Raw genomic sequence first — 8,933 nt, 5'->3', positions numbered from 1 at the left:
CCTAAGTGCATTCTAGGTTGCAGTATAAAATGTGATTCTTAGCCATCAAAAAGTTTGAAAAGCACTGCCACGGGATGCATGTATCTGTTAGTGCTATTTTGATAATAAGTTACAAACCCAAATTTAAGTGGAATTAGGGTATTATATATGCATATATAGAATATATATATTTTTTCTTACATATGGGTTCAGGTTACTAAAAGGTACACGGGTAGGACTGACTTCAAGAGCATCTTGCTTAGGACTAAACAGTGACTTCAGGATCTGGTTTCTTTTCATTCCTCAGGTCTGCCTTTTTCTTCTTGCCTCTGTGTATTGGGGTCCTTCTTGGGTGACAGGATGACTGTGTAGCACTTGGTGGTTTACGTAGTTTCAAGTTCAAGTCCAGCAACCAAAAAACTCCCCTTCCCCAGTTGTTGAACAAAAAGTTTCAAAATGAGCTCTGATTCGCCCAGTTAGCACAGCTGGAGGAAATCTGTGTTAAGTGGCTTCTGCAGAGGTTGAGGGCTTTGCCCCAGCAGTGGAGTCCTACCCAGACTGTCTAGATGGAGAACATCAGCAGGCTGGACTGTCACATGAATACAGTTGTGGAAAAAGGGGGAAATTAAGGCTAAGAAAGTCTGGAATAAATATTCACCACAGGGTACAAGTGCCTAATGCACATAGGCTGATTCTTCTTCTTTTTGATGCCCCAAATAATGGAAAATGAGCTGAATTGTATTCAGGCAAATAGGTTATCAATACGATACGATTTTTCATGTGTGTAAGGAAAACTTTAGCTGTCACTTTTAACATGGTCAATATCAGGACTTATGAGATCAAGATGCAGAACAAGTCAAATTGATAGTAGTTACTTTATTTTCCAATGACACTGAGAAGAAAAAGGCAGATATATTGATTAAAAACCCACAGCCGTCCCAAAACCTCTTACAAGGGGGTGATTGTGATCCTGTTTTCATGTTTTATGTGCAAATCTTGGAAGACATTTATTTGAATCAATTTGCTGTGCTAATCTAATGAAAGCAGTTATTTAAGTAGTGTCTTAGAGCAAAGTATTTGAAGAATGCACCTCCTTAAAGCCCAGGGCAAATGAGTGCTCTATTCTGCAGCTCTTCAGCCTTGAGGTCTTTATTTGGGTCTGTGTTACTTTGTCCTTAGAGATGTGCTGCTTTTAATTGTCCTCTGTCACTTTATGTACAGTTATCCAATGGGAAAGGGGGCCCTAGTGTGTACAGCTGTGGGGACAATGTTCACTCATAGCAGAGGGACCCTAGAAGTAGGGTGATCATGCTGGCTAGCCTGGGTCAATCCTTCTTAATGTCTATGCCTCCAGTTTGGACGATAAATTATATGGCCACCCCGTGTATAAAGGCTACTGTTTTAGGGGGCCATGAGTAGGCATCTATTTAATAGATTAAATTATGTGATAAAGAATTCCTGGTGGGGTGCACTGTAATCCCAACATTTTGGGAGGCCGGGGCAGGAGGATTGCTTGAGCCCGGGAGTTCAAGACCAGACTAGGCAACCTAGGAAGACCTCATCCGTACTTCAAATTTTAAAAATTACCTGGCTGTGGTGGCACATTCCTGTAATCCCAGCTACTCAGAAGACTGAGGTGGAAGGATCACTTGAGCCCAGGAGGTTGAGGCTGCAGTGAGCCATGATAGTGCCGTTGCACTCCAGCCTGAGCAACACAGCAAGACTCTGTCTCAAAAAATAAAAAATTAAAATAATTAAACTGAGGAAGTCCTTACCATAACTGAAAGATAAAACTCCAGATGCCTCCCCTCCCGGGAGCGTTACCAGCGGCACCTCACCCTCCTTCTGACTTCCATAGCAGGATCATCCAGGTCTCCTGAATCTGAAAAGCCAGATTCTCCTGAATCTGAAAAGCCAGACCTGAGCTGCAGCAGCTTCCCGGTGGGGTGCCGCCTCCTACCCCCTCACCGTCCTCCCCTCCTCCCAGCTCCCCCACCCCCCACAGGGTAGTAGAGGCTCTGCAGGTGGGGGAGCAGCGCTGGGGCACGTGGGCGGTAGCCATCAAGCTCTACATCCTGCACAAGTACCCAACATTGCATGTCCACTGCTTCAAGTACCTGCTGAAGCAGGTGCTGGCCACTGGCACGTGCCGCAGCCTCCTCGCCAGACCCCTCAACTCCAAAGCCAGGGGGGCCACTGGCAGCTTCAAATTAGATCCCAAGCTCAAGAGGAAAATCCAGCCCAGGAAGATGGCCCCCCGACGGTCCCCAGGAGAGCGAGAGAGGCCAAGGGGAAGGGCCCCAAGAAACCAAGTGAGGCCAAGGAGGATCCTCCCAACGTGGGCAAGGTGAAGAAGGCAGCCACAAGGCCAGCAGAGGTGCAGAAGGCTCCTCCCAAGCCAGGTGCAGCCACAGAGAAGGCCCACAAGCAAGGCGGCACGGCCAAGGACACCAGGCCACAGCCGGGCGAGGCTAGGAAGGCACCCCCAAGCCAGACAAGGCCACGCAGGCCCCTTCCAGTGCCAGCAGACTCAGTAGGAAGGCAAAGGCCAAAGGCAGCAGGAGCAGCCAAGGAGATGCTGAGGACCACAGGAAAACCAAAGCTGGGAGTAAGAGTTCAAAACCCACTGTCAGCAAGGTCAAGAATGGTGCTGCTTCCTCGACCAGAAGGTGGCAGGCCAAGGCCAAGGCTCCTAAAGGGCAGCTGCCTAGGGGGCTGGGCAGGGGCCAAACGCTAAGTCTGCTTCTGCTGCTAAGGACAGTGGCTCCAAGGTGGTGCCTGCACACCTGTCCAGGAAGACAGAGACTCCCAAGGGCCCAGGAAAGGCTGGACTGCCCATTACAGTCTCCTCATCCCAAGTGTCTAGCCAGAGGGCTGTATCCTAGGGCCGGAGGCAGGGGTGGAGAGAGACTGAGCCTCTGCTCTAGTTTTCATTCTTCAACAAACCACTGCTCTATTTATTTTATCATAAGCTATTTATCAATAAAGACTTTTGTTTCTTTCCCCGACCCCCAACACATACACACAAAATCTTGTGCAGATGTAAAGGCTCAACAAATAATAGTGGAACTAATGGTAACAATGGCAACACATGGTTACCAATTCACTTATGCTGGGAATTGCTCTTTGATGTCCATGAGGGTGCCCTCATTCAATGCTTACCACACCCTATGAGGTGGGGACTCCTAACACCCCTCACTATACAGCCAAGGAAACTGGTTATGAGGTTGCCACTTGGCCAAAATCACATAATATTTGTTGAGTTGGCAAAGTGTGCATGTTGACTAGTATTTTATAAGAAGGCAGGACAGGTCATTGTTGTGAATACTGGTTGTAGCTTCAGAGGATCTACACTCAGATCTATCTTTGCTTCTTACTAAACGTGTGCTTTGACCAAGTGACTTAACCTTTTTTGTGCCTCAATTTCTTCATCTATAAAGTGGGGATTATAAGAATTCCTACCTCATCAGGTTATTTTGAGGATTAAGAGACAAAATATAAAGAAGTGTTTCATGTAGTGACTGCGGTGGAGTAAATACTAAAAACATCCTAGCCATTATTATTTGTGCTTTGTAGAGGCTAGGAAAAAATTAATAATTCATATTATTTGTTGAACACCAACTATGTGCCACATTTTAAGCTAGGCATTTTTCAGTTGTCTTCTTTCTTCTTACAAATCCTCTGAGATGGGTGTTATGTCCGCTTATTGTTCATTTTACAGATGAGGAACACTGAGATTCAATGAAATGAACAAGTAATGGAGCTTTAGTTTCAACTCTAGGTCATTCTGACTCCAGAGCCTTTGATCTCATAATTATAATGTCATATTTTTTGACTTGGAAGGGAGCCTTGAGATCAGCTAACCCGTAAAAGTAAGCCCCAAAGAGAGGCTGTGACATGACAAGTCATTAAGGGATGGTGCAGGGCTAGAATCTAGGTTTTCAGCCTCCCACAACCATCTCTGTCTTGAAGACAAGTGCATTCACCCCATAGGATAACCATGCTGAGTGGGCACAGACACAGTTCAGGAGCACTGGACTTAGATGTCTTCTAATCCAGCTACAAAAAGTCTAGAGCTGTGTTTGCTAAAGTGGGTAGGCGTATCCCTGGTGGTATATGAGTTAATTTTAGATGATAGATAGAGAAACATTTTTCCTTATTGGCTATTTATTTAATGTGTGCCAGAAAAAAAATTCACCTATACCTTCATGTCTTGCAAAAGATTATATTCCTTTCTGCCTTGCTGAACAAACTATTAACAGATTGAATAGTATTGCTTAGAACGAGGCTGAGAAAGAAATCATGTCAATGTAAAAATATATATTAGGTAAAACATAGTGTAGATAGTACTGGAAAATGGCAAAACCTATGAAGGGAAGATGTGAATGACTGAAGTCTGGGAAATACTGGACTGGAGAGATGTTTCCTGAACTTGGTGCACATGAACCACTTGGGGATCAGATTCTGATTCGGCAGATCTGGGATGGGGCCTGAGACTGCATTTCTAACAAGCTCCAAGTGATGCCAATGGTGCTGGTCTGTGGACCATACTTTGTGTAGCAAGGGATCAGGGAACCTGGAAGACTCTTGGGCATGTATTAAGTGCTGTAGAGGATATATAAGGCAAATCCCTGTCTCCCAGAAGCGTAATCATGTCAGGGAAAGGAGATGTGAATGAACATGGAAGGTGAACTCCCCTATCTAGACACCAAATGAGAGGTATGGTGATCTGTCTGGAGCTGCTGCATGGTAGCAGGGGGTGCACGGGATGGCATTGCGCTTGGGCCTGAAAGATTTGCACAGCAAGTGGAGAGTTTCAGAGCATTTGACAAGTAGGAGGAAGGACAGAAGTAGCAGGGAAGCCTCAAAAAAGGCCCAAATGGAGTCTTCAGCAACAATCTGATGAACACAGAGAATCAGCATGGAATGTCGGATCAGAATAAGTCCCCTTTTCAAAGCACAGGCCCCACTAATTGGTGTCTGATGATAATGGCTACCTTTTATTGAGCCCCTATAAGTGCCAGATGCCAGGCATTTGCCAAATACTTTCCAAGCAGCATTTAATTCCATCTCCACAATGACCCACAGTAACCCACATTCTGCAGAGGTGGAAACTGAGGCTTGGAGTGGGCGAGTGACTTGCCCAAAATTACACAGCTAGTAAGTGACACACCTGGAATTCAAACTCAGAATGGAGTTTGTGCTCTTTGCTACCATGCTGCAAAAGTCTCTGCTTTTTGTTGTCCTTGGCAGTCTCAGCATAAGAGCTTGCCTTTTTCTCCCAAGAGCCTGCCTCCCAGAAGATTCTAATGGTTCATATTGTTCCAAATGAGACTATTGCCCCCTACAACAGATCCTGAACAAGCATCCAAAGTTATCAAATAGGTTGTCCTTAATCATTATTTATAAAAGATGTCATTCCTTTCTGCCTTGCTGACTAAACTATTACCAGAATGGAATTTTCGGCATTGTGATCTTCCATAAGAAGTAAGTGCAAAACTCCCCCAGATAAACACTGAATGTGTTGTCACAGTGAGGAGGAGCTTGGCTTTGGAAATCACTAAGTAGCCTAGACAGACAGTTATTGGAAATAATTATGCTCTTGCCACAGCATGGGGCCTGTCACAGCCCCTCCTGATTCAAAAGGTCTTTCTGGAAATACCAGCATCCATCTTCCAGCTGGTGCTTATAACAGCCGACAGCATCGGTGGGGGACCCAGCAATGGATGTGGCTGAGGATTATTGTCGGGCTTCCCTTGTTGCACCTGACTGAGCCCATCCCATCAATTCAGTCTTTGCAAAAGAGCAGAAGGCTCATATGTGACCAGAATGCGGGACAGGCACAAAGCATGTACGGCCAGCTTTGGCCCTGCTTCATCCAAGTGTAATACTCAACCCGAGTTCTGCCAGATAAAGGAGGGGCTGGGGAGAGAGGGGAGCTGGAGTTGGCACTGAATCAAGAACCAGGAAGGCCAAGTTCTGATCCCACTTTGGCAGCAGACTGACCAGAAACATGCTCATTAGCTCTCTGGATTTGTCAAATGGGTATTGACACTTGAGGTCCTTCCACCTCTAAACATTTTATGCTATGAACAACCAGAAGTGTGCACCCTGCACTTTGTCTGTGTTGGCTGGACTAGTCTCACTTTAATTTTTTTTTAAATGTCAGATAGATGCACTTAAAAGGCTTCCTAAGCAGTGGTGTATCAGTGGATAGTTTCAGTATAATTATTTGCCATGCAGTAAAAGTGGTATTTTGTGTAACTTGTCATATCAAATAACCTTTTAGTATTTAGACAAATCTCAAAACATTAAGAGAGTGTGGCTTATTCAATAAATCAGAAAAGATAAGGGTATGTGGGGCCATCACAAATGAACTAATTGCATTTATTTAAATGTGCAAACTGAAATGCAGAATCCTGACAAACTAATGAAAACCATGTGCCCCTAGACTGGGAACACAGAACGCCATCCCAGTTGGGCTGTAAGACTTAAATTGAGGACATATCATGGTCATTTGCTCCAAATGTGTTAAAGTAATTCAATTTGTATTTTTAAGAGGAAAAAAAAGTAGTGTAGTGTTTTATATACCTCCAGGTTCCCAGTCTAGCTGCTCTTTTACTGCCTGAAAGAATGGGGCATCCAGTTTACTAGAGGTCAAAAGTTTGATTCAAACACATTAAGAGGAAGAAATTGTTTTTGCAACGATTCAGATGCTTTAAACAGTTCAGATTGTGAGTGGTTCTCATTGTACTTTCTAGCACTGAGCTTGATTACACTTGGAAAAGCATCCTGGAAACTGATCTTTGATCTTTTCTGGATCTCAGAGAAAAGCTATGAAAATGATGCTGATAAAGGTATTTAAAAATTGGCAGTTTGTCAGCAAGGCTTCATGCTATTCCATAGATGCTTTCACTAAACGATGAGCGGGAAATGTAACTTTGTCTTCTTGCAGAGCCTACAATGCAAACATTTTTTCTACCGTGTGTACAGTTTCATTTATATAGTGTTGTCAAGGAATAAGTAATTTGTTTCACTTATGTGATTTTTCCAGGTGATTGAAGCTTATCTCTTTGTACACACATGATTTTTTGCTTAAACTTTCTTTGATGAAAACATAGCACATGCTTCTTTACTTTTTTTTGCTTGGTGCATATAATGTGGCTACATCTTTTCCTGACTTGGGGTTATCATGATAAAGATTGCTTTTTGTTCTGTGCTGTAATCCTGTTATTATTTGACAGCTGAATTGTGTGGGATTGAGAGCCTCTGTGTAAATAGTCACAGATCCATGTTCTTTTAGAGTTACCTTTATTACTAATAATAGAGCTCCTCTGAGTAGTTAGCAAATCCCAGGTAGGATGCTAAGAATTCATATACATTATAATCTTGGCTAAACTGTCCACCCCACTCCAAGAAATGATCATTATTATTCCTCCTACTTTACAGGTAAAAATTGAAGTTTAAGAGATAAGTCGTAAGTGGTAGAGTTGAGATTTGAACCCATGTCTCTCTAACTGCAAGATGCCTATTGCCAGTTGTTGTAAAAGCTACTTCTTCTATTTCTCCTCTCTACCCCTCTTTGGGTATTTCTGTCTGTCCTGTTGCTTTAAAAGCCTTTGCCGAGGTAAGGACCCAAGATTAAGTCTGTGCCTATTTCGTGGAACTTACTGTTTTGTTTTTCCTTAGGTGGAGTTCTGAGGGTATTTTTGATGATTTCTGGGTTCCCAGACATCTGCATATTTGCAGTTTCTAGAAGTCTAACCTGTGAATTCATCACTGTGTATGCTAAGGCTTTGGGAGGGATTATAGGATTTTCTGCATTATGATTAAGCAGCATAATCAAGAAACTTGCAGTCAGAGGAAAGCTTGGCAATTCTGTAATGAAGAAGTTGGCAGACCTTTTCTGTGGAGGGCCAGATACTAAATGTCTTAGTTCATTTTGTGTTACTGTAAAGGTATACCTGAGGCAGGGTAATTTATTTAGAAAAAAAAAAGGTTTTATTTGACTCATGATTCTGATGGCTGGAAAGTCCAAGATAGGGCTGCATCTGGTCAGGCTGCTTCCACTCATGGTAGAAGGGAATGGGAGCTGGTGTGTGCAGAGATTACATGATGAGAGAGGAGGGGAGAGGTGAGGGCACGCCAGACTCTTTAACAACTAGCTCTTGTGAAAACCAACAGAGTGAGAACTCACTCACCTTTGAGTGAAGGCATTAATCTAGTCATGAGGGATCCATCCCCGTGACACAAACACTACCCATTAGGACCCACCTCCAACATCGGGGATTAAATTTCAACATAAGATTTGGTGGGGACAAACAACCCTTATCCAAGCTATAGCACTAAATAAAACAGGCTTCGTGGGCCCTATGGCCTGTATTGCAGCTCCTCAATTCTGCCGTTGTAGGGCAAGAATGGCTGCAGACGATACATAAATTAATGGATGTGACTGTATTCTGGTGTACTTGTTATTACAAAAGCAAGCAGGGGGTAGATGTTGGCCCATGAGCCCATCCTTTGCCAATTCCTGTTATCATAGAAAAAAAGGTCCAATCGGGGTATTATAAGAGTCTAAATAGGTAGGTGATTGAGAGTCAGTGTCGAGTAGTGGTTGTCATTCTGTGGCTCTGGAGATAGCTGCCAAAATTTGTCTCCTAATTCCATCACTACTTCAACTCAGGCAAGTATCTTAACCTCTCTGCCTTTCAGTTGTCCATCTTTAAGACTGGGAAAATAATAATCCTTACTTCATATGGTTGCTTTGAGAATGAAAGTAATTATTTGTAAAGTACTTAGAAGGGTGCCCAGGACAAAATAAGTACTGTCTAACTTCTGTGAAATTAAGAGTAGTAAGGAATACATTTCTAGTGAGACAAAATATTTAGTGCTTTGATGGAAGAAAGGGAAACTTCCTTTGCTCTGAGTGCAGTGGAGGGCAGGGATAAGGCTCC

The 8,933-nt window shown here is 43.5% G+C and overlaps 1 pseudogene; it reads left to right on the top strand.

Moving 5' to 3' along the window:
- The first annotated feature begins 1,390 nt into the window (after window positions 1-1,390).
- LOC105532970 lies at window positions 1,391-2,864 on the top strand (annotated as a pseudogene).
- The last annotated feature ends 6,069 nt before the right edge of the window (window positions 2,865-8,933 follow it).

Source organism: Mandrillus leucophaeus, unplaced genomic scaffold, assembly GCF_000951045.1.
Source record: "Mandrillus leucophaeus isolate KB7577 unplaced genomic scaffold, Mleu.le_1.0 Scaffold121, whole genome shotgun sequence".
NCBI lineage: Eukaryota > Metazoa > Chordata > Mammalia > Primates > Cercopithecidae > Mandrillus > Mandrillus leucophaeus.
Note: the sequence above shows the minus strand (reverse complement) of the source record. Positions and strands in the feature narration are given on the sequence as shown.